This window comes from Callorhinus ursinus, unplaced genomic scaffold, assembly GCF_003265705.2.
Source record: "Callorhinus ursinus isolate GAN/ISIS: 27379988/994484 unplaced genomic scaffold, GSC_fseal_2.0 scaffold27, whole genome shotgun sequence".
Classification (NCBI taxonomy): domain Eukaryota; kingdom Metazoa; phylum Chordata; class Mammalia; order Carnivora; family Otariidae; genus Callorhinus; species Callorhinus ursinus.
This window is the reverse complement of record NW_027397089.1, coordinates 17,713,987-17,741,329: the sequence shown is the minus strand read 5'-3', so window position 1 is coordinate 17,741,329 and position 27,343 is coordinate 17,713,987. Positions and strand designations below refer to the sequence as shown.

The 27,343-nt window shown below is 37.9% G+C and overlaps 1 protein-coding gene across 6 annotated transcripts in view; it reads right to left on the bottom strand.

Moving 5' to 3' along the window:
* Window positions 1-27,343, bottom strand: part of EPS8 (EGFR pathway substrate 8, signaling adaptor) — a 178,974-nt gene that overhangs the window by 132,646 nt on the left and 18,985 nt on the right. The window contains exon 1 of one of the 6 annotated variants that reach the window (XM_073877931.1): window positions 18,118-18,314. The exons of 4 other annotated variants lie outside the window; for them this stretch is intronic. The gene's annotated coding sequence lies outside the window, so the exon portion shown is untranslated. Of the gene's footprint in view, window positions 1-16,568; window positions 16,621-18,117; window positions 18,315-27,343 lie in introns of those variants that run through there. One more of the 6 variants, XM_073877930.1, reaches the window with a different exon arrangement.

Here is a 27,343-nt window from a genome sequence, read left to right as displayed (position 1 = left end):
AGCCATTACGGAAAACAGTATAGAGGTTCCTCAAAAATTTTAAAATGGAACTACCATGTGATCTAGCAATCTCATTCCAGAAGCAATCTCTTCTGGGTATACATACAAAGGAAATAAAATCAGTATCTCAAAGAGATACACTCCCATTTTCATTGTACCATTATTTGCAACAGCCGACATGGGGAAACAACCTAAGTGTCCATCAAGGGATGAGTAGATAAAGAAAATGTGCTACATATATACACACTGGAGTATTATTCAGCCAATGGAAAGAAGGAAATCTTGCCATTTACGACAACATGAATGAACTTGGAGGACATTATGCTAAGTGAAAAAAGCCAGGCAAAACAAGGCAAATATTATATGATCTCACTTATATGTGAAATCTAAAAAAAGGTAAACTCATAGAACCAGCAAGTAGAATGGTGTTTGCCAGGGGCTTGGGGAATGAGGGTAAAGGGGAGATATTGGTCAAAGGATATAAACTTCCAGTTAGAAGACAAATAAGTTCTGGGGATCCAATGTATAGCATGGAGACTAGACTCAGTAATACTGTTTTCTATACTTGAAATTTGCTAAGAGAGTAATCTGAAGTGTTCTCGCCACACCAGAACAAAAACAAAAAACAAAAAAAAGTTAACTATGTGAGGTGATGGGTGTGTTAATTGATTATGGTAATGATTTCACAATGTATATCACACCATCACACTGTACACTTTAAATACATACAATTTTTATTTATCAATTATACCTCAAAACTCAGAGGGGAAAGAAATTTAGGGGTCCAGAGTCAGGATTATTATTACACTGAGGCCTCAGATTCTCCAAGGAAAACAATTAAAAAGTCTCCAATTAGAAATTCCAGATTACCAATTGGCATGATGTGCCTTCCCTTTCCTGGTAAATTTAGTCAGTAAATAGAGAAGATGGGTCAGAGAAATTATACTCCAGTGGTGAAGATGTTAATAGTGATGCTGGTTGTGATAAAAGTAATAGTAGAAAAGTTAAATTGTAATAATAATAATAATGTCTCTTTATATTTATTGATCACCTAAAATCTTAAAAAAGACCTTTGAATCTACTATCTCATTTCATTTTATAAAATCCTATGAGGAAAGCAAAGCAATGATTATTTTTCTAATGACATCAACAATATTAGCTGCATCATTTCAGTGACGTTATGGTAGAAAAAGCATTTGTAGGATAAGCATCATTCACTTATAGCATGTCTAACAGAAATGTGCTTCAGGCTGTAACTGGATCCTTAAGAAATCAGGACATTTCCTAGGGCTGCAAATCCAGTGGTGAACAAGAGACTCCCAAGTGTAGGCTAACACAAGTGTTTTTCCCCAAACCTACCAAATTATTTAGGTTTGTTTAGAAACATTTAAGTGTCTCAGAAACATCAATAAAGTTCTTGGGCTTTCTCTGTTACTGTCAGAGATTTTTTTAATTAAAGAAAATGTAATTTAAGAATGCTATTAGTAATGCATCATAATCTCAGAAAGCAAAGCTAGAGTTAAAATGGAAGATTTATATAGATGAATCTCTGTGAAATGACCAGGTCTTTGTTTCTTTTTCAGAATTCTCTCTTGATTTCTTCATATACCTACAACTCCATTTGAAACTTTAAAACAAATCGTTAACAGATATACATCCTACTACCATTATTCAAATGAGGCATACTTAACATTACACTACAATTCAGGCACAAAAGCATAAGTATCATCTGATTCAGCAGATATATATCCACTTGTGGGAGACCCTGGATGTTCATTTCTGTCTTGCATATGTCAGAGAGTGACAAAAAGATAAAAGGTTCTAAAACTAATGTAAACCTTGCTACAAGTATTTCTAGTGATCAAAATAACTATATACAGCACAGGAATTACACTAGTTCTATAATTCACATCTTCACACTTCCTCTCCCACGCTCACTCCAGAAGCTCTTTTAATACTTCAACAGCCTGGTGTTAAATGGATTCCATTCTTGAATTCTGGCAAGCAATTTGAAGCTTTCATACCACTAATAAAGGCATATTGGTAGTACTATAGTTATAAATTTAAACAAAATTATGTAAATATCAAGCAACAGTGAGAGCAACTACTGTTTCCACAGGGTAAGTCCTGCAAAGGGACAGCTGGGCATTTTATCTTAGACATGAGGGGGTTGGGGAAAGGCCAGAGCCAATGGTTCACCCACCAGGTTGCCATCTGGCTTGGGACCAAGCAGAACAATCAAGCCTGGCAAAAGAAGTCACTGTGTCGTGCCTCCAACTGGGCATTAGCTTTATCCCAATGGATACTGTTAGGAGGCACAGTTTCATGCCATTCTTCTACCGTATGAATTCTCCCCCTGTGCCAGGCAGATGAGGAGAAGATTCGGTCACAGTCAGTGTTGGCCTGACCTCAATTAAGATACTTGTCCCGGGCGCCTGGGTGGCTCAGTTGGTTAAGCAACTGCCTTTGGCTCAGGTCATGATCCTGGAGTCCCAGGATCGAGTCCCACATCGGGCTCCTGAGCAGGGAGCCCGCTTCTTTCTCCCTCTGACCCTCTTCCCTCTCATGTGCTCTCTCTCTCTCTCTCTCTTTCTTTCTCTCAAATAAAATAAAAAACTTAAAAAAAAAAAAAAAGATACTTGTCCCATTTGGAAAAAAGGAGTTTAAATGGCTCCTGTTCTATAAACTCCCAAAGAGTCCAGAACCCAAACCAAAATTGCAGGCAAATGAAGGAAAGGATGGAGTTGGCAGGGGTCATGAGCTTGGCAGGAAAAGGAAAACAGGAATGGAAATCCTGAATCTCTTCACACCACATCATTAAAAATTTGGAAATACAAGGGAGAAACAGAAGGATGAGTCACATAATAACAGATTCTTGTTTTATTTAGTAGCTCATCTTAGGATCTAGTAGTTGACATGGGTTGGTAGTAAATGAAGAATAAGTGAATAGGTATTCAGCTTTAGGTCCTGGGTGAACAGAGTAACAGTCATGCATGCTAACAGAGACAAAGACATCCCCAAATAACTCAAACTCTTTTTCCATGACTGGAAATGAGGACTCCTGTCCCTGAACACCCAACTCCATGTAAAAGTGTATGTGAAATATGTGAAAGAACCACACCCCCCAAAAAAAATCTCTATGAGCAAAAATATTAGCCGTATTTTCTTCCCGTGTGTAAGACACAGGGATGCAGGCTGGCTGAGCAACGTGTAATGGGATGCTGTGATATGAAGAGGCCAGGGCAATCATTAGGCTCCCTGGGCATTCCCAGCCACTCACTCTCTTCTCCACCTCTCCACCTGAAGGGAAAGAGTGCTCCCTGTCTAAAGCTTAAGCCCTTGAGACCACAGTTCCTCACCTCACTACCCTCTCTACCAAAGTACCTCCCTGGCCCTATGTGTGCACATACCCAGAAAGGGTGTGTCCGAGATCAAGTCGGCTTGATCCTACTGGCTAAAGCTGTCAGGAGAGTAACTGTCTATGGATGACATCCACCAAAGGACCATGGAGAGGACATCACTCACATGTAGGCACACTTTCAGAGCCTTTTGAAGTCTGTCAGCCAATGCTTTCTGTCTCAAGATTTTGGAAAATCAGCCCTTCCTCCTAGATACTTAAATGTATTCACCTTGCCACCACCCTGAAGCAGTGGTGGCTCATTCCATGGGTTTCCTGCTCAGCAAATCCTTAAACTACTGTTTCCCAAGCACCCAAACCCACAACTCTACTTCAAAATTTAACAAGCGTACTCTCCCCTCTCCTCCTTTCCTGTCTGCCAACATTCACACCTACCCTAATGATCTCTCCCGAACCCTCCGCTGACTTTTTACTCTGCAGTTTTGCTCCACTTCTTAAATAATCCCATGTTCTTGCACATTTATCTCACCCTCCCTGAGTGAGGCCTTCCTAGCACCACATGCCTCTTACAATTTTATGCTTCCAGGAAGTATTGCTTTTGATTGCTCTTTCCCCAGCTAAATACCATTACTCGTATATTTTAGATGATTCTGAAGCAGCTCCAATCACATTTCCCCTCTATTAAAGATATACCATTTTTACTTAGCAAGAGTTGTACTCTGATATCCTTCTCCAAACTGTTGACTGATCAGTTCACTCTCGCATGGAATTTTTCCTGTAACCAAAGTTACATGGAAGAAAATGTTGCTAAATATTCAGTATGAGAATAAGTAACAAGTGAAACTGTACGGTCCACGGAGGAATTAAATATGGTGAACTTAAGAACATTAGCAACATAGTCTAACAACAAAGTTTCACCAGAAAAGACAACAATGAAATACTCCAAGTAGACCTATATTGATATATTAAAATGATGAAAATAATAAATAGCAGAAATCAATACTTATTGCAGGGCTTCAAGGAGTGTTTTTAGACTGAGGAAATCCCAACATCTCAAATCCACAAAGAGATTTTGCTGAAAAAAATTTTTAAATTTTTACTTTGTTTTTACAATATATACAGGGATGAAGTCATCCTTTGGGGAAAGTTTAACACCATTTCAATAAACACACGTACAACTATTTGATTACACAATACATTATTTGGCACATTTAGTACTTTTTTCACATTACATATCTATCAGAAACCCAGTTAGGATTCTAGGATCCTAACGTGTAGGATTTATTCCTTATTACTAAATTATATGTCCTACCAAGAACTTTAAATAGAACTCAGAACACATAGATCTGTAAATTTACCATTATCAAACCAAAACAAAATGTGCTTCTATCATTCCTAGGTCCCAAAACAAAATAAACAAAAACTATAAGAAAATTATGGGTTCTTATTGGCAGAACAAACTTTTAAACCCCCTTAGAGTTAATTTATATGTATTCTATTCATAACCAAGTAACAGGGATTGTAAAGCATGGTTCATCCGTATAGAATTCACTCAACAACTATTTGGGGCACTATATTAGATACTACCATGGTTCCTTAATCCATTGTACCCCATATTTTTTTAAATATTATACAACACTATCCTTACAGTCTTCAACTAATAAACATTATTTACTAAGTATTTAATAATAAGAAATTTTGGCCATGACAGGTTTATATTTTAAAACACATACATTTCTATATTTAGAAAAAGATACATTCAAATCCCTAAAATACAGGACTCACAGGACTTCTAATATAAAAGTGCACTTAAAAAAAAATCTGCTTTTAGGGGCGCCTGGGTGACTCAGTTGTTAAGCGTCTGCCTTCAGCTCAGGTCATAGTCCCAGGGTCCTGGGATCGGGCCCCACATCGGGTTCCCCGCTAAGCGGGAAGCCTGCTTCTCCCTCTCCCACTCCCCCTGCTTGTGTTCCCTCTCTCGCTGTGTCTCCGTCAAATAAATAAATAAAATCTTTTTTTAAAAAAATCCGCTTTTGGGGGTCCCTAGATGGCTCAGTCAGTTGAGCATCCAACTCTTTTTTTTTTTTAAGATTATTTATTTATTTGACAGAGAGAAAGAGAGCACAAGTAGGCAGAGCAGCAGGCAGAGGGAGAGGGAGAAACAGGTCCCCCGCCAAGCAGGGAGCCCAATGCGGGGCTCTATCCCAGGACCCTGGGATCATGACCTGAGCCGAAGGCAGACGCTCAACTAACTGAGCCACCCAGGTGCCCGAGCATCCAACTCTTGATCTTGGCTCAGGTCATGATCTCAGAGTCATGAGATAGAGCCCCCTGTTGGGCTCCATGCGGGAGCCTGCTTGAGATTCTCTCTCCAGGCACCTGGGTGGCTCAGTCCATTAAGCGTCTGCCTTCAGCTCAGGTCATGATCCCAGGGTCCTGGGATCGAGTCCCTCATCCGGCTCCCTGCTCAGCAGGGAGTCTGATTCTCCCTCTCCCTCTGCTGCTCCCCCTACTTGTGCTCTTTCTCCCTCTCAAATAAATGAAATCTTAAAAAAAATGATTCTCTCTCCCTCTCCTGCTGCCCCTCCCCCACCACGTGCTCTCTCTCTCTCAAAAAACCCAAAATACAAACCAATAAGAGCCTGTTTTAATTTTAATTGTCTGATAAAAGTATAATTTAGACAGCACCACTGACCAGCCCTTTTTTTTAAAGATTTATTTATTTATTTGAGAGAGAGAGAACACAAGTGGGAGGGGCAGAGGGAGAGGGAGAGAGAATCTCAAGCAGACTCCGTGCTGAGCATGGAGCTGACTCGGGGCTTGATCTCACAACCCGGGGATCATGACCTGGGCTAAAATCAAGAGTCGGAAGCTTAACACACTGAGCCACCCAGGCGCCCCCAGTCTTAAACTACAATATACAGTTACCATGATGACATCATTTTACTCTTTTGGAAAATAAAATGTCCTAGTTGAATCATCTTGGAACACAAACGTAGTATCACTCAGTCAAACCCTTTTGAATTCCAGCCATGTTAGGTTTCCTCCACGTGCTTCAAGGCAGTAAAATCAAATCTCCTATATTTCTATGTCCCTCGTTGCAAGGCAGTATCTCCCATGGATACCTAATCATGTTTATTAAATCACGCTGCAAAATGACAACAGTAAAATGATTTCTAAGATCATTTCCATTTTTAGATCCACTCAATACAATGGTGTAGCGTGACATGTTGACAAGGAAGTTGGTGGAAGCTTGTATTATTTGCAAAGTTAAAACTTCTCTCAGGCTACTTACTACTTACAAAAGGAAAAAGGCATTTATGATGAAGAGATAGGATGGACCACCACCTTAACCAAGTGATCAATTATCACCAATAAGTCACACTGACATCACACACCTCCTGATGTGATGCAATAGGAAATTCACACCATCACTCATGGAGTACCCTTACAAAATCGTCCAACCTGTATAAGTTATCTACTACTGTGTGAAAATTCCCCAGCACTCAGAAATTTGAAAAAATAATAATAATTTATTAGCTCTCCCTGTTTCTGTGCATCAATTATTCAGACAGACCCCAGCTGGGACTGTTTATCTCTACTACATCTAGGACCTCAGCCAGCAGAACTAAATCATCTGAAGGCCCATTCACTCACACATCGGGTTGTCAGCTGAGACCTTAACTGTAACTGTCTAACGTCATCAGAGGACCTATGCTTCCTCACAATGTGCTGGCTGGGTTCCAACAGCAAGCATCCCCAGAGTGAGTGAGTGACTCTTAAGGCACAGAGCATGACTTCCACCTCACTGCAATTGTCAGCTGTCACAAGTCCTTGCCCACACCCAAAGGGAGGGAACAAAGACTCCACCTCTCAGGTGAAGGATGTCAGTCACATTTTAAGAAAAGGACATGAGAGGTGCCTGGGTGGCTCAGTCGGTTAAGCATCTGAATCTTGAATTCAGCTCAGGTCATGATCTCAGGGTCATGAGATTGTGCCCCCTGTCAGGCTCTGCACTGGGTGTGGAGTCTGCTTAAGATTCTCTATCCCTCCCCCTCTGCGGATCCATCCCACCCTGTGACTCATGCACATAATTTCTCTCTTAAAAAAAAAAGAAAAGAAAGAAAGGATGTGAGATGGGCTAAATATATTAGTGCAGCTACCTCTGAAAGAAATAATCTGCTACAACCAGAATCTAATCACTAAGAAGCAATCAAGACAAATTCATAATGTGGAATATTCAACAAGACAACCAGCCTGAATGGTTCAAAAAATAAATTTCACAAAAGACAAATGAGGGGCGCCTGGTGGCTCAGTTGGTTAAGCCACTGCCTTCGGCTCAGGTCATGATCCTGGAGTCCCGGGATCGAGTCCCACACTGGGCTCCCTGCTCAGCAGGGAGTCTGCTTCTCCCTCTGACCCTCTTCCCTCTCGTGCTCTCTCTCTCTCATTCTCTCTCTCTTAAATAAATAAAATCTTTAAAAAAAAAAAAAGACAAATGAGATGGGGCATGTCCTAGATCTGTCCAATACAACTTTCTGTGATGATGGAAATATTCTGTATTTGTGCTGTCCAAGAGAATGACCGCTAGCCACATATGGCTACTCAGTACCTGAAATCGGCCTAGTGTGACTAAGGAACTAAATTTTTTATTGTATTAAATTGTAGTCTATTTAGCCACATACAGCTAGTGGCTACCATACTGGAGAGCACAGGTATAGATCAGAGGAGGCCTGTCCTGAAGAGACAAGACAACCAAATACAATGCATTTGCCTTGGCAGATCCTAGCTCAAACAAACAAGGAAAATCTATGAAAGGCAATTTTAGTACAACTGGAGAAACTGGAAAATGGACTATACAATTGATGAAGTCCTAAATCAGTGTTAAACTTTTCTATTATAAAAGTGGTATAGTGGCTATGTAGGAGAATATCCTTGTTCTTCGGAGATAATGTAGTCAGTGATAAAGCACCCTGATGTCTACAGCCTGCAATGAAATGAAGAGGGGAAAAAAAGCATACGTGTCTATGTACCTATACACAGAAAGACACATACATCATACATATGGAGGGGAAGGAAGGAAAGAATGAATTCAAATGTGGTAAAATACTGACAATTGGGGAATTTAGATGAAGCATATGTGGGGGTGCTTACTGTACTATTCATTCAACTTTTCCATAGGTTTAAAAAATTTTTAATAGAAAGATATGGGGGAATTAAATTTTCTTTCTTCTCTAATACCTACTATATTTCTTACATAAATTGTATTATCAAAATTAGCTATGCTTTTATGTTTTATGACTTGGTACTGTATAACTCCTACATTTTCAATGGATTTCAATAGTAACCATGTTGTTATGATATACCAAGTGTCCCAATAAATATGTTTTGAGGGGCGCCTGGGTGGCTCAGTCAATCAAGCATCCAACTCTTAGTTTCGGCTCAGGTCATGATCTCAGGGTCCTGGGATCGAGCCCCATGTTGGGCTCCATGCTCAGCGGGGAGTCTGCTTGAGATTCTCTCTCTCTCTGCCCCTCCCCCACTCATGCACATGCACATGCTCTCTTTTTTTCTCTCTAAAATAAAGAAATATGTTTTCTTTAAATATATATATATCTATATATATGTTTTATTTGACTGATTAAGTTTAAAAAAGAACATCTGTACAGGGGGTGCCTGGCTGGCTCAGTAAGTAGAGTATGCAACTCTTGATCTTGGGGTTGTAAATTCAAGCCCCATATTGGGTGTAGAGATTACTAAAAGAGAAAAAGGAACATTTATTAGTTAATTGGGAAGCAGAACTACTCCCTGCCAAATAAAGTTATAATGTGCTCTTGAAAAAAATTTTTTACTACTTCCAGATACTTTTTATTGAGGTATAGTTGACATATAACATTGTATTAAGTCTCAGGTATAGAACATTATGATTCAATATTTGTATATGTTGCAAAATGATCACCACGTTAAGTCTAGTTAACATCCTAGTTATATCATGTTTTCAACGTAGCAATTAGCGATATTTTCAGAATGTTGATCTGATTCAACACAGAAATGATTTTACACAATAAATAAAATACTAAAGGCCTAAAGTATTTAATACGAATCAATTAAGATATATACAAAAAAATTATATTGAAATGAAAAATGTATACATAAAAAGAAAGATATAAGAATCAGCAAGTTAAATCTCCATATACTAAAAAAGTTCTCAAGCTCTCTTAAATCTCAGGTTGTGTTTTCACTATAAAATTATAATCAGGTGTTTCTGATATAAATTTAACTCAACTTAAAATAGATTTTTTTTTTTTTTTTTAGGAAAAAGTCATAATCATAGCTGGGTAATAAGAATAGGTATGTATGCTAATGACATCAGATAATGACATCTGGCTGGGTTCAAACACCCAACCTTCCAAGTTGGTTATAGAAACGAGGAAGGCAATGAAATGTGGAATATAATATTTAACAACGCTGAAGGATGGCACATCTGGATCAGTTCCAAACTAAACGGAGAGACTGGGCCTATTAGAGAATACAGAAATAGCCTGACTGTTGCTTAGTTTTCCAACAATGGATCCCTAGGGCATGAGAATAAGAGGCAGGAACAGACTTGACATGCAAGGCAACCTACCACCTTGCACCACAGTTACTGTGCTGGATTTACAACAAGGGGCCTCTGTTCCTTAATGGAAAATACTCAAAGATTCTAAACTCTAAGCAGCTGTGTAAAGGTAATGATGCTCCTCTCAACTAGATGCTAAAACTAAAAAAAGGTAAATTCACGAGGCTACACAGGCACACGCTATATGGCACCCTCCTTTCTCTGTCCCATTTTAGCCTGGTACAAAATTTTAGTGAGGCTCTTCCATGCCATATAATGCCACTGTTCTAGTTTAGACTTCAAAGTCACAAATTCCAGTCACATTTCACACCCAGGATATACTTATCCCATGCCTCCTCCACTTATTTATGTCTATCATTTTTTGTTAAAGTATACAAAATTATTTATCTTCCAAGTAGTTTCCCTGGTACTGTGAAACAAGCCATGACTTGTTCATTTTTTATCCATAACAATACTCAGCACAGTATTTGTACAATGCCAGAGTATAAAAGATACTATATGAGAAAAGTTAGCTGTAGCTAGATGAGAGGTCAAGAGACAATCTACTTAAATCAACATAGTTCTAGGCAAAAGCAAATTAAGAAACCTGCCAGGATCAGTAGGAGACAGGACAAATATCAAACAAAAGCTATCAGGACCACAGACGGACTGATTTTATGAAAACTAAAATGAACAGGCCTTTGAAGACCTATTCTCTCTTAAGTCTATGACTCACTGTAAATCATCAAAGTTGTATTTTCCGGGCTTGGTAAAGCTTCAAAGTGACAAAGTAGGAAAAAAGTATGAGACACTGAAATTACTGGGGATAGGAGAGGGAGAAATAAACAACAGGAGGCCAACAAAAACAAAAACTGAAGAAGACAAATTTCTTCAGAAAAGAAGCGTGATCTGGGCATCTGGGTGGCACAGTTGGTTAAACACCAACTCTTGATTTTGGCTCAGGTCCTGATCTCAGGGGTACAAGACCGAACCCTGCATCAGGCTTGACCTCAGAGCACAGTCAGCTTGGGGATCTCTCTCTCCCGCTCTTTCTGCCCCTCCCCTCCACACTCTCACTCTCCCTCTCTAAAAATAAACAAATTTTAAAAAAAGAAGTGTGATCATTAGCATTACAAAGAAGTGCTTTTCAAAATGTCTACAGGGAGTTAAAGGAATCAGAAAAATCTCATATAGGGGCGCCTGGGTGGCTCAGACGTTAAGCGTCTGCCTTCGGCTCGGGTCATGATCCCAGGGTCCTGGGATCGAGCCCCACGTCGGGCTCCCTGCTCGGCGGGAAGCCTGCTTCTCCCTCTCCCACTCCCCCTGCTCGTGTTCCCTCTCTCGCTGTGTCTCTCTCTGTCAAATAAATAAAATCTTTAAAAAAAAAAAAAATCTCATATAAATGAGATCTAAATCTCATATAGTATTTTTGTTTTAGATACATGCCTACACTTGCAGAAAAGTTTTAACAGAGAAATGAATACTCTTCAGTGATTTGCGCTGGTATTTTAAAAAAAAGAAGTTTCAGAAAGAATGTGATACTGACCATGAGACCCTTGTCCAAGTTAAAAGCTAAGTGAAATTGATTTTCATCCAGGCTCAAACATACAAAATAAGACTCCATAGGGTCATTCATATATACATCTGACTTGATTCTCCGAAAGAGGCGAAATCATTCAATCATTATTACCACAAGGAATTAGTCTTAAGTTGTAGATGTTCACAATATTTCCTCTAACCTTAAAGACCAGCTCACATTTTAAGATTCTCAGATTTATACTTTTCAAATTCTACAGATCAAACGGCAATCCCTGGTTTTTGACAAAGGGGACAATGACGATGCTGATGATGGTGGAGAAATATAATGGCAGCAGCTAAGGTGTGGTGTGAAGTGAAGAACGAGAGATTGCATGATTGCTTTTTGTATTACACTCAAAAAATAACAGTGTGTTTATACAGTTAGGGAGCACCTAAAGAATGTTATTTAAAATATATATCCACACTGATGAGTTTACAAAATGGAAAGAGAATGAGATATAAATAGAATCAAGAGAGTTCTTGCCACCTTTTTCACAAATTAATTTTGTAGAAATAGACTAGTTCCACTGAGGTCTGGAGAATACTGCTTACCAGCGGTATTTTATGGGGAAAAAAACCCACAAAATTTGTTTCTGCTATAAAATTTACTTTGAAGCTTTCTGTTCTAAAGCCACAGGTTGTACACAGGACAAGCCCATTAAATGACAGAGAAGAGCGGTACAAATGAAACCCTCCTCAAGGAACATCCTACTGAATGGAAAACACAAAAGTTCACAATAACAGGTCAGGCTTGGTCCATAAAAAAGTACTTTATACCAACACTGTGAGTTTCTCTAGTCTTCATAAGAGCAAACTAAATGCTCTGTTTTTCCAATACATTAAGAAAGTTTTATATTCACCCACCCCACAACATCAAACTGTAATATGTCTTAGTCTCTACTAAACATAGTTGTTGTAATAAGGAAATTTAAAAGATTGCTGGCTATAGCACTCCTTCCAGGAATACCTGTCAAAATGCCCATTTGTCAGTTTCAAGCTGTCTGGAAATGTATTTTCCCCATAGGATTTCGCAAAGTAAAAACATATCAAGTAGAAAAATATATTACAGAATTATCTTTCCCCAGAGAATAAAAGCTAGATATTTTTGGGTTGCTATTTTACAAAGTTTTCCATTAGATTTAGAATAATGTAAAGAAATGATAAACATTATCCAAAAAATTAGAATGGTGCTACTCTTCCACTGTAATTGAGAAGTGACATGGATTAAAATCAAGGACTTGTAGAATATTAGAGCTGGGAAGGAATCTTGGAGATACCCAACTTTTTAAAGACTGTTCTGGGTTATACAATTAATTATTGAATAATCCTGGGGGAATGGGTAAAGATTGGGATCTGTGAATTTTAAAAGAGATTACAGCAGTTTCCCAGCAAAATACACGAAGTCAGGTATGGAGTAGTTACCAAATATTAATTAAAGAATACTACTTTAAAAGTTGGATTCTTGATACGTTAAAAGTCACAAAATTATCAGATGCCAATTTTTTAAAAGGGGAAAAAATTTTTAACGTTAAATCAAGCAAATATAATCCCTTTCTATCATAGCAGTGGTTTGTCCATCCACACACACCCATATAGGTGGATAGCTAACATTAAACAATATTGACAGTTGTCTCATGAAGTCATCTTAACAGTGAAACCCAGGAAAATATGATACAATAGTGAAAAAAGACAAAAAGAGAAAGTCTGGCACTCTCTGCAGGTATTCTAGGTTTATGCGCCTTTTGATTAGGTTGAAAAAGAAAAAAGAAAAACAAACTAAATGGGCCAAAACCATTTCTTAGACACATACTATTTTAATCAGACTATACTTTTGACATTTATAGATGAAATTAAAATCACTGAGCATTTAAAATAGAAAATAAAAATTAGGCACAGCTACTGTTGTTCATAATTGCAGTGGCAAATAATTCTCTGGAAGATTCTTAAATTCTTTGTGAAGAAATAGCCCATTTCCTTTTCCATATGCCCTCAAGTTAAACGAAACATTTACTTTATGTTCCAAGAACCAAAAAGAGGACAGGAGTTATCTTTCTATAGAATAATGTTGATAAAATAAATTGGTGTATACTTATCAAAAAGCACACAAAATAAGAGATATAATCAGGTACATGTTATAAATCATTCCTCAATCATTAAGACAAAATAGCAATTCTACTTCTGTAAATTTTATCCAAGATTCTCATTAAAATACATATAACAAGGAAGAGATAAATGAAAAATGCATTTTTGTGGAAATATTTAAGGGAATCATTCAAAATTTCAGTTAAAAGGGGCGCATGGATGGCTCAGTCGGTTAAGCACCCAACTCTTAATTTCAGCTCAGGTCATGATCTCAGGGTCATGAGACTGAGCCCCGTGTCCGTGTTAGGTGTGGAGCCTGCTTAAGGTTCTTTCTCTCTCTCTGCCTCCCCCCCAAAGGCCCCCAACTCATGCTGTCTAAAAAAAAAAAAATTTTTTTTCAGGTACAATAAGCAAATTAATTTATGGTTATCAATCAACTTTCAAAAGTTCAAACAAATATGGTATAAGACATTATTGTTGGCAAAAATTAAAACAAAACATTCCCACAGAAATATCTTAAAAGCAAGACACATTTTAAGACATTAACATATAAAGGCACTTATGATTTAAAATAGTCTCTATAAAATTATTCTATACATGTCATGAGAATATTCAAGATTCTGTTGAAGTTCTCCTCAAACAATGAACATCTCTAAATAGTAACCATATTTTCAGTCCTTTGTTTAATGCTAGCATTCTCCAGAATCTGAGTACACAGCAAAATGAACTGAACACAGTACAAAAAAATTTCCTGAGCATGCTGACCAAAGACATGTTTCATTATTTTTCAAAGGTTCTTCCAGTTTTGTTTTACTCTGGGCAGCTGAATAATATCCAAAATAGTTCCACTGCCATAATTATTTGTAATTTTCATACTTTTAATTGGATTTGATTCATTATAAAAAACTGGATTAAGAATCACTTAATAATACCCTAATAGGCAATAGTGAATCTAATTCACTTTACCGCATTTTGAAAATGTGCAAAATGAATTACAAAAAAGCAGGAAAAGAATAGATAGCATTATTCATACTATTAAAAAATTCATAATTACCATGGAGCTTGATAAAAACAATGTACTAAAGCATGGCTTTTGAGGCCCTTTTCATGAGTGTTTTTTTAAGTGAAAATATCAGAAAGATCTCACTGTCTTACTCATAGGTTGTTATTTTACACAAACCTTGAAAACTGTACTCTAATGACAGGAATGGATAGAAAGGGGAGGTGTAAAATTGAAATACTCTCACCTTTGCTGGCCTTTTATTTCAGTTCAGTTTCTCCATAGAGTAAGTTATAAACTACTTTAAGACAATGAATGGTTCAACTGACTAAATCTGTGAGATGCTTAAAGGGAATAATCATAGCCTACATTTAAAAGACCTTGTAAGAACTTGAAAAACAGGCATGTTTGCCAGAGGTTTTATTCTAAATAACAGAGTGCATTCTGATTGTCTCCATGATTAAACTTTTTCAGAGTATTTCAGTTTAGGCTCAGTAAAAATTGTGGCCACTATTACATTTTTCCTTTTCAGACTGAGAGCTGAGGTGTAATTGGTACAAAATTCACAAGGGAATATACAAGACAGGAATTCATTCATTTCATCATTTAACACATGTATATTGAGCTCCTATCACACACACAATCACCACTCTAGGCCTTGTGACTTGTCTCAAAGTAGAAATTAGATATGGAGCATCCCTTGGAGAAGCTTAATACCTGGTGGAAGGTAAGATGTGTGTGTGTGCAGTACACGTTAAAAAGAAATGCCAAAGGATCCTGAGAAAACATATGGGGAGAACATTTATCAGAGAACATAAAGATTATTCCATGATGGCACAGAATAAATTTGCCCAATGACAGATTCGATTTGCACATGAAGATAAAGTCAAACATATTCCAGGTAAAAAGAGAAAAGAGAGATACTAAAGGCAGAGAAATCGTAAAGACTGAGGAGGACAGGGAGACGTGCGCAGTACTTCACCTTGGCTAATCAGCAGTTCATAGGAAAGACGGTAGCGGGACTAAACTTAAAACGAAGGGAGGTCACCAGGTTGTGGAGGGCTGAAACTGAGCCTGCTTCTGTTGGCAGTGTTTTAAGTAATGGACTGACATGATCTAAGCTCAGCTTCAGCAAAACTGACCTAGAAGCAGTACTTAAGTATAAATTGAAGTAGGATGGAGGCAGATGTAGAGACCACATAGAAGGTAACAGTTCAAGAAAACAGTCATGTGGCCCTAAAGTAGTGAAAGTAGGGCAAATAAGGCAAAAGCAAGGGAAAACTTCAGTTTGAAAATAGCGGTACTTGGCAACCAACTGGATATGGCAAAGGAAGAAGTGGTCAAAGTTATGTTCTTATAATGGGCTAGAAATTCTCCCTAGAATTGAACTATTCCTGGAGCTAACTCATTGTAAGGATTATCTGTGCCAGTATTGAGAGCTAATTTCAAAATACAAAAGAAAGTGGGGGGAATTTATTTTGTACAATTTCATCATGACCTCAAATGAGATACCGTAGAGACACTGTTGTCCACATTTGCTTCACTCTGCCTTTTATTTCCATACCGTTGGAAATGAATTAGAGAAAACATACCCATCATATACAAGTCATTCAAGTGACAAAGAAACACAAAACTCAAGTATTATCTAATCATAACTTTCTTTTCAAACTCTAGGCAATAAGCCACTGGATAGAAGAGTAAGCTTTGCCCAAACAACAAATGAGGGTTGGAAAAGCACAGGGTTAGCACTTTGGAGTGGAAAAACTTTGGTCTCTATAGAGAGTTGTGGAGTCCGACCCACTCCCTACCAAAACAAGGGAGCTTAACTTTTGGATATCAACCAAAGACAAGTCCTAGCCCAAGCAACCCAAAATAACACATTGTCACCAGAAGGAGTAAAACTATCCCATGAAACATGGCTGAGTAAATTTTTGTCCTTCAAGCTTTTTTACCTTCATGCTTTAATTTGGGAATATTTTATCACCATTCTCTAATTTGGTTTAATTTCAGCCATATCACTCTAGTAGATGATCTGAAAAAAAAAAAATCAATTTATCAAGATGTTAGAGACTTTGGGGAATAGTTTGGATGTGAAACAAAAGAGAGTTGAACCTTGAACAATGTGGGGGTTAGAAGCACCAACTGCTGCACAGTCAAAAATCCACACAGAACTTCTGACTCCCCAAAACCTTAACTATTAGTAGCCGACTGTTGGCCCAAAGTCTTATCAATAACATAAAAAGTTGGCCAACACATAATCTGCAGGTTATATATATATATAGATATATATATATTACATACAGTTTTCTTACAATAAAATATGCTACAGAACAAAAAAAAGAAGAAGAAAACCATAAGGAAGTGAAAATACATTTACGGTACTATACTGTATTTATCGAAATAAGTCCACATATAAGTGGAGTACGATTCAAACTCATATTGTCCAAGAGTCAACTGTATCCACAAAACAAGAATTTAAATAGCATAAACAATTTAAGATCAAGACAGCTGAAATGAGATAAACCAACTTAATCACTTTATCAGACAAAAGTAGTATCTTCTTTTAGCAAAAGAATTCTTCTACCCCTGGATCAGCAAAGGGAAAAGAGAGATGAAAACCTCTCTTAGGGGGAAAGGAGTGGGAGGGTGTAGGGTGGAACAGACTGGTTAAACACAAGAGAAAGGCTAGAAAGAATATTATTCTAGAGGTTTTGGCAAAAATAAAGGTAGGATATGTTTCTCGGATTCTCAGATAGATTTTATGGTTCTTGTTCTTATTATGAAAACAGAAGGAGGAGGAGCAAGATGGCGGAGGTATAGGAGACCTAACTTCGTCTGGTCCCAGCAGTTCAGCTAGATAGGGATCAAACCATCCTGAACACCTACAAATGCGATAGGAGATCAAAGCAAAGAATAGCAGCAACTCTCTGAACAGAAAAGCGACCACTTTCTGAAAGTAAAGAACGTGTTGAATGCCAACCAACAGAAGTAAGCTGTTCAGCCCAGGGCCTGGATTTGCTTTCTAGGACGGGAAGCTTCAGTGATGGCATCCGAACTCCTTGTTCATGACAATGCCAGCCGTATTGGCCACCGTCCCCTTATTCTGGAAGAACTGATGAGAATTTCATGTCTGGAACCTACTTGCTTTGGTGAATAGGATCAAGATCCGGCATTCGGCATCCACCTTAAACTTATCCCACCTTGTTAGAATCATCTCGTTCCTGGGCTGTCTCCCCCGCTGTCATGTTAGCACCCTAAGAGGACGCCTCCTGTGTGTGCTCTGGGACTGGCACAGTCACTGGCACCTACACAACACTTCATGACTCAATGAGTTGAATGAATGAAGCCAGCCTGCCAGCCCACAGGAAGGAATACCTTCTACTATCTGTCCCACTCGAAAAGTGGAGGCCAGTTCATATTCACAGGCATGCAAAAGAAGATAAATCTTTGATATTTGAGGCAATAATGGAGATTAAAAGTCCCTAAACCTCTGCAGTTTACCTCATTCGTCTGAAAACTTCTAGTGGGAAAGGTGGCCTTTTTGAAGATGTAACCGTTGGAGCCAAGGCACCCTCCCTGGCATGCAGCTCTCCAGGCCGGAGGCCAGCGTTCTGCATGGCGGGCAGTCATCACAGACGCAAGAACCCGAGCTCCATAATAAGAGTGTTGCATGAAATTGTGAGTTGACTTGTTGGCATATTGTCTCTAAGAGAAGAGTTCACTTCAAATCTTTGAAGAACCAAGGTTGTGAAGAAAGTTGTAGTCGCAGAGAAGTTATGTCTCCGTTTCCCACAGAGAGAAATAGCCAAATATGTGCTGTGTCAGCAGCACCTGGGAGGGTATTCGCTCCTGGAGTCCCGTCTGTCCTTTGGGGGATGGAGTGAGGGACTCCGTTGGTGGAACTGAATGTTAACTGCTATGCATCCAGGCAGATAGACTTAACAAACTTCCCATTTGGTTTGCTGGAAACAAATTTTTAGAAAGAAAAATAGAGAATTTTGTATACCTTATTCGGAAGAGATGCTCTGTGAATAAATGTGTGTTGAATGAATGATTAACAAAAAAAAAAAAAAATGAAAACAGAAAACTTTAGTCCCTATAAATCAGCTCTATTGGGAATTAAATAAACTTCTGCAAACTCACCTGAGAACATAACATTTTCAGAATGTTTTGGGAAAATAATTTCAAGCATGAGACTTTATTTCAGTACTCAGTCAACACATTTATAATCTCTGCAAAAACCAGACCCTAACTTTGGCACTGGACAGGAAAGTTTTTTTTTAAGTTACTACTCTTCAAAAAGTTATTATGTATACCTCTAGTTAGGTACAAATATAAGTGAAAAAATAATAGCCTCTCGATATCATGAATAATAGATCACTCTCCAATTCATTTCAATTATAACATACAGCTTTTCCACATACATGACTTTTCTAGATAATAGAGTACCTCTTAAAGTAATTTTAAATTATTTTAATTACTTTTATTTCTTTTTGTATACAAATTTAAAATATTTTTGTAACAATTTATATATTTTACAGCATTTTATAAGATATTTCTTAATCATTTAAAAAATCTTGTTCATGCCTCTATTTGCCAATCTTTCCACAGAAAATTTTGAATATTACAACCATTTCTCTTTTTTTCAGCTTTACAGAGATATAATTAACATATAACATTATGTAAGTTTAAGGTATGCAATGTGATAATCTGATACACATATTGTATATTGCAAAATGATTACCACATTAACTTTAATTAATACCTCTATAACTTCAAGTAATTACCATTTTTGTGTGTGTGGTGAGAACATTTAAGATCTATTCTCTTGGGCGCCTGGGTGGCTCAGTCGGTTGAGCGACTGCCTTCGGCTCAGGTCATGATCCTGGAGTCCCAGGATCGAGTCCCGCATCGGGCTCCCTGCTCAGCGGGGAGTCTGCTTCTCCCTCTGACCCTCTTCCCTCTCGTGCTCTCTATCTCTCATTCTCTCTCTCTCTCAAATAAATAAATAAAATCTTTAAAAAAAAAAAAAAGATCTATTCTCTTAGCAACATTCAAGGATATAATACTGTACTACTGACTATAGTCACAATGTGGTGTTTATATAAGATATCTACAACTTATTCATCTTATAACTGGAAGTTTGTACTCTTTGACTAACAACTCCCTATTTGCCCCACAACCAGCCAAGGCAACCACTATTCCATTCCTGTTTCTCTAAGTTCAGCTTTTTTAGATTCCACATATAAGTGAAATCATAGAGTATTTGTCTTTATACACATTGCCCTCAATTTATACACACTGTCACAAATGGCAGGATTTTCTTCTTTCCACTGGCTGATAATATATAGGAATAATATTCATATATATATATATATATATATTCACATATATATATATACACCACATTTTTCTTTACCAGTTCATCTGTGGAGGGACCCTTAAGGTGGTTTCCAAGTCTTATTTATTGTGAATAATGTTACAGCGAACACAGGGGTGCAGATACCTCTTTGAGATCCTAACTTCCCATCCTTCAATTAATCAGTATCAGGATTTCTGCATTTTTTTTAAGATTTTTTATTTATTTATTTGACAGAGAGAAAGACAGCAAGAGAGGGAACACAAGCAGGGGGAGTGGGAGAGGGAGAAGCAGGCTTCCCGCCGAGCAGGGAGCCCGATACAGGGCTCGATCCCAGGACCCTGGGATCATGACAAGAGCCGAAGGCAGACACTTAACGGCTGAGCCACCCAGGCGCTCTGGGATTTCCGGATCTTATGATAGTTCCGGTTTTAATTTTTTAAGGCACCTCCGTACTGTTTTCCATAACGACTACCAATTTACATTCTCACCAACAGCTCACAAGGGTTCCCTCTTCTCCCTTTTCATCCTCACCAATACTTGTTATCTCTTGTCTTTTTGATGAAGTCATCCTAACAAGTGTGAGGTACTATCTGTGATTTTGATTTGCATTTCCCTGATTAGTGATGTATCAAGTTTGTCAATTTTATTTATCTTTTCAAAAACCAGTTTAGTTTTACTAATCTTTTCCATTGTTTTTCTGGTCTCTACTTCATTTATTTCTACTCTGGTCTTCCTTCTGCTGAAGTTCATTTGCTATCTTTCTAGTTCCTTGAGGTTTAAAGTTAGGTTGTTGACTTTCTTTTTTCTCAGTGAGTTTATGGCTATAAACTTTCCCCTTAGGACTGCTTTGGCTATGTCTCCTAAGTTTTGGTATGCTGTTATAATTTTGTTTTAAGATTTTTTTTTTTTTTGGGTGGCTGGGTGGCTCAGTTGGTTAAGCGACTGCCTTCGGCTCAGGTCATGATCCTGGAGTCCAGGGATCGAGTCCCACATCGGGCTCCCTGCTTCTCCCTCTGACCCTCTGCCCTCTCGTGCTCTCTATCTCTCATTCTCTCTCTCTCAAATAAATAAATAAAATCTTTAAAAAAAAAAAAAGATGCTTTTTTTTTATTTCCCTTCTAATCTCTTCTTTGACCAATTGGTTATTCAGGAGTATGCTGTTTAATTTCCACACTATTTGTAGATTTTTCAGCTTTCCTCCTGTTACTGATTTCTAGTTTCATATCACTGTGGTCAAAAGAGATATTTGGTATGATTTTAATCTTCTTAAATTTACTGAGCCTTGTTTTGTGACCTATCATATGATCTATTCTGAAGAATATTCTATGTGCACTTGAGACTATTTATTTTTCTGCTTTTGGATGGAATGTTCTACATGGGTCTGTTAGATCCATTTGATCTAAAGTATTGTTCAAATCCAATGGTTCCTTACTGATTTTCAGTATGGACTATCTATCTTTTATTGAAAATAGGGTGTTAATGTCCTCTACTAATATTGTATTGTTTTCTAGTTCTCCCTACAGATTTGTTAGTATTTGCTTAATATATTTGAGTGCTCCAGTGTTGGGTGCATATGTATATTTATAATTTTATAACCTCTTGATAAATTCACTCTTTATCATTATATAATGACCTTCTGTTTCTTATTATAGTTTTTAACTTAAAATCTATTTTGTCTGATATTAAGTATAGCTACCTCTTCTCTCTTTTGGTTTCCATTTATATAGAATATACCTCCTACCTCTCCAGTTTGAGCCTATGTGTGTTGCTAAAGCTGAAGTGATCTTTCATAGGCAGCATATAGTTAGCTCTTGTTCTGTTTTGTTTTTTTAATCCATTCATCCACCTATGTCTTTTGATTGGAGAATTTAATCCATTTACATTTAAAAGAATTACTGATAGGGAAGGACTTACTAATATCATCTTACTGTTTTTTGGCTGTTTAGTAGTTCCCTTGTTCCTTTTCTCCTCTCTTGCTGTTTTCCTTTGTGAATTGATCATTTCTGGTAATAGTATACTTTGATTCCCTTCTCTATCTTTTGTGTACCTACTGTAGATTTTTGCTTATGGTTACCCACAAGGCGTACAAGAATATCTTATAGATATAATAGTGTATTTTAAGATGATAAGATCTTAACTTTGATCATAGACAAAAACTACACTTTTACTCCCCCCCCCACACACACACACACATTTTAGGCTTCTGATATCAAAATTTACCTGTTTTTATCATTTATATCCATCAACAATGTATTATGACTATAGTTATTTTGAATACTTTTGTCCTTTAATCTTTGTACTAGAGTTAGTAAGTTAATGTACCACTATATTATAGTATTACAGCATTCTGAAAATGGCTAAATACTTGGCTTTATCAGTGGGTTTTATATTCTCATATGTTTTCCTATTACTAATTAGCATCATTTCATTTCAGTTTGAAGAACTACTTTCAGCATTTCTCATAAGGCAAGTATACTGGTGATGAATTCCTTCAACTTTTGTTTGTCTGGGAAAGTCTTTCTCTATTTCTGAAGAACAACTTTACTGGATAAAATCTTGGTTGGCAGTTTTTTTATTTTCCTTAAATATACCATCCCATTCTCTCCTGGCCTGCAATGTTTCTGCTGAGAATTCCACTAACAGCTTTGTGGGGGTCCCCTGTATGTCAGGAACTTTTTTCTTTTTTTTTTTTTTTAAGAGAGCACACAAGAGCAGGGCAGAGTGGCAAAGGGAGTGAGGAGAGGGAGAGTATCTTAAGCAGGCTCCACGCCCAGGGCAGAGCCCGAGGCTCAATCTCACTACCTGAGATCATGACGAAAGCCAAAATCAAGAGTCAGATGTTTAACTGACTGAGCCACCCAGGCACCCCTCTTGCTTTCTGTGTTTGATTTTAGACCACTTTATTATGTGTCTTGGATCAGATTATTTTTGGTTGAAATCTTGGGGAGATTGAGCTTCATGAACTTAGATGTCTACTTCTCTCCCAATATTTGATAAATTTTCAGCTCCATTTTTTTTTTTTTTTAAATAAGCTTCATGCCCCCTTTCTCCCTCTCTTTTCCTTCTGGGACTTCAAAAATGTGCTGATTGCTTCTTTTAATGGTACCCTATGGTTCAAGCAGACTTTCTTCATTCTTTTTCATTCTTTCTGTTGTTCTCCTCTAAACCAGATAATTTGAAATAATTTGTCATCTACTTCACAGATTCTTTCTTCTGCTTGATACAGTCTGTTGTCAATGCCTTCTATTGCATTTTTTTGTTTCATTTATATTCCTCAGCTTCAAAATTCTTTTGGTTCTTTTTTATAATTACTATCTCTGTTAAACTTCTCATTTTGTTTGTGTTTTGTTTTCCTGATTTCATTGAATTGTCCTTTCAGTGTTTTGTTGTTTGTAGTTCCCTGAGCTTCCTTAAAATAACTATTTTGAATTCTTTTATCAGGAAAATTGAAAACATCCATGGGAAGAGGGAGGGTGTCAGTTAATGGAAAACTGTCTTCCTTTGTTGGTGTCATTTTTCTTTGATTTTTTTAGGTTCCTCAAAGTTCTGTGCTGCTGTCTTTGCATTTGAAGAAACTGTCATCTTCTCCAGTCCTTATCGACTGGCTTCAGGAGAGAAAAACTTCCTTCAGTCCCTTAAAGATTCTGAGGCTTTCTCAGATCTTTTCTATGGATATCCCTGCTGCATACTTCTTATTCCTTTCTCTGGGGGAATTCATAAGATTGTATACCTTCTGTGTATCCTGCAAGTCAGGTCAAATGCTGATAACCTCCCTTTGCTTCCCCTAGGCAGTACTGAATGTTCAAGCTTATATAGTTTCTCCCAATTCTGCAGAGTCAGACCGGCTTTCTGCAAGAACTCACTAACTGTCTGCAGAAGTTCATTCTCACTGCTTCAGGAGTATACACAGGAGCTGGCCCACTATGAGGAGGTGCAGGGGTAAGGTACATGGAGCTCCTGAATGGGCTTCTTAATATAGTCTGCAAAGCTGTTAGTAGGATCTGCAGCCCTTTGATACATTCCACCCTGAGCCCTAACAGCTGTTTTCCCCATCATGCAATTCACTACTTAGTATTGTGGATGGGGCCAAAAAGAAGTTGGTCTCTTTGGTGGCATCCCACATACTGGAGAAGCTGGACACTCACTCACATACTCTCACTTTCCCCCACAGGAGAAATCCCGGGCTAAGGAGCTCTCTTTTGGCACTGAGCTATGCCTTGGGGGGGCGGGGGGCAACACAGGTAAAATGAAACTGTACCTGTTACCCTCTCCACTGTGTTCAATCTCTGATTTTTTTTTTTTTTTTTTTTTTTTTGCTCCAATGATGTGTTGGAACTTTTCTACTGGACTCCCAGGCTTCCACAAGGGCACTACTGTCCATGAGTGATTGTCAGTGCCAAAACTGGTGTTCTTCGCAGGAGGGAAAGGGACGAATGGAAAAAAATAAAAAAACAAAAAACCTCTTATTCCACTATAATGATAACATCACTCTTCAGTAGCACAAGGGTTATTCACCCACCAACATTCTGCCCTGGTTGCGGCCTATAATCATTTCTTAATGGTCACTTTATGGTTGAACATTTTTAATAACAAGTAGCATAATGTATTACAATATTCTTACAGTGTACTTAAGTCTGAAACATAACTTTTCCCCTTAATTAAATGTACTTCGTCTATGATGATTTGGGTTCTTTTGCTTAATATATATATGGTATATAAAGTATATAGTATATAATATATACAGGCAGGCACTTTTTCCTCTCTCTCACCAGCCTCTCAGCTGTCCCTTCCCCTTGCTATTTACATACCTCTCTAGAGCCTCATCATCACCTTCTATTTCTTTATTCCTCTGGGACTGGAAATAAGCTGAGCAAATTAGTTCTAAAATTTTAATAAAGAGATTTTAAGTAAAAGCCTAAGTATTGTACCTGTGATTTGAGTAGATGAACTATCATTTATACCCTTTTAATAATTTATTTATGCCTCCTTCACTCCATGATTTAGTCCCAGCTATGAAGGGCTACTTTATACCATCCCTAGTGCCCAGCACTGTACTTAGTACAGATAGGTAGGTAGGTAGGTAGGTAGGTAGGTATATAGATAGAGCTGATAAACATTTTGAGTAAATGAATTTTCAAATTCTTGACCAAATTTAAGACAGCATCAGTACAATCACACAAAGGCTTAAGATGCTTAGATTTTAAGACTAACTCTGCAATGAACTAGTTGTATGACGTCAGACAAATCATTTGACCTGTCTTCGTTTTACTTTCTTCATTAGTAAAATAAGACAGCTAGACCACACGATCTTTACATATCTCATATATTATACATTTTAAGATCATCTATTCTGATTACTAATCAGCTCTGTTTTCTTAAATAATTAAGATTATAAAATAAGTCACCTCCAGAGACGCATTCTGATTGAATACTGATCGACTGGCAAATACTGTAGGTCCACTTTGAGTGGAAAGGAGAGCCATAAAGGTGGTGGCAAGAAGCAAAAGTTTCAATTTTAAAGTTTCCCATACTGGCCCAATCCCAGCATTTTACCTATAAATCACAGGCTCTCCAGCCAGATAGAATGTAAATGTTAAACTTCATAAAGGTAGAGGTATGGGGACAGTGACATGTCTTGGTCAGCTGGAGGACAATCTTGTAACACCTATGGTACAAAATATGGAATGACGGGAGAGGAAGAAATAGAATGATACTGCAGATAAACTATCTTTCAATTTCACCTCCAGCACACTCTGGGAGAGAGAACAGGTGACACAGTCAGTGCACAAAGGAACCCCGCTCAGTTTTTCTATCACACTTTGTTCACATGTAGAACAGATATTGGAATCTCACTAACATCAAAAAGCATTTTAAACATTTATTCCTTGAAAATGTATTAAAACAAAAACTGAATACATACTGTCCACTTAGCATTGTGCTAAGACACATGAAAGACAAAGATTACTCAGACATGTTTTCTACCTGCAAGTGTTTGGACTAGTTAAAGGGAAAAAAAGTAAAGAAACCATAAAATGCAACTTAATTACTACTTCAAAGTAAGTGTAAGATAACCACTTGCGCACAAAAAAGGGACTAATTTTTTCCAGGAAAGTAACCTTTAAGCCAAATTTAAAATAATATAGATAAAATGATGAGGTTGACTGAGAGCAAACTCCAGGCCAAGGGAACAGCTTGTGTGAAGTCATAGAAGCATGAAGCTAAGTGTATTCAATTACTGTATTCAATTATAGCATTTGTGGAGTACAAGAGTCAAAGAATGAGACCTGAAAGTAAAGTAGGGAGACTAGGTCACAGAGGGCAGTCGTTGTGTGCCACTATAAAGAGGAACTGGACTTTACAACGAGCATATGGGGAACACTGAAGAATTTTAAGCAAGGTAATAATATGATTAGCAGTGAGGACAGAGAAGAGAATGCTCTGTCAGCCATTCTGTAATAGGAATCAAAGGATTTGGTGACTGATCACTTAAAGGTGGGACAGAGTGGTGGGTAAGGCAAAGAAAAGTCCAGAAAGATTCACAGATCATTAATATTACCATTTCAGTAATAGTGGCTCCATTTAGAGGAATAGGGGGGAAAAAAAAAGAGGGGAGCAGGTTTAGGAAAAATGTAACAAATATATTTTGGTAAATGTGAAGTCTAAGAGACCTGTGCAACCTTCAGGTATAGTCAGAAACAAAGGATTAGAGTTTAGATTAGAGTTTTAGGACATTACTACCAGCAGGAGATAAAAAATTTGAAAAGTCACTGTTCTAATGAAAACAATGTGAAGTGCTGACGTCATCTTGGAAAACAATGAAACATGAAATGAGATGAGAGCTGAGAAAAGAATTCTGGAAAACTCAGAAACTTCTCAACTTGTGAGTGTTCAGATTATGAACAAAACCATAAACAGAGCCCCCCCCCCCCCCCCCAAAAAGCACTGGCTTTCTCTGCTACCAACACATGGAGCTACAGCTTTGGAACAACTTTAGATACATACTAAGCTCCTAGGAGCAGAGCTTCTTTTTTTTTTTTTTTTAAGATTTTTATTTATTTATTCATTATTCATGAGAGGCAGAGAGAGAGAGAGAGAGAGAGAGAGAGAGAGAGAGAGAGAGAGAGGCAGAGGGAGAGGGAGAAGCAGGCTCCCAAGGAGCAGGGAGCCCGATGCGGGACTCGATCCCAGGACTCCAGGATCATGACCTGAGCCGAAGGCAGACGCTTAACCAACTGAGCCACCCAGGCGCCCCAGGAGCAGAGCTTCTGAATGCACATCTAAGTGCAAGTAAGTAACGAAAGGGAGGTAGGAGAGAAACCAGGAAAGAATAGCAAGCACCATGGGAGCCCAAGGAAGAAGACATTC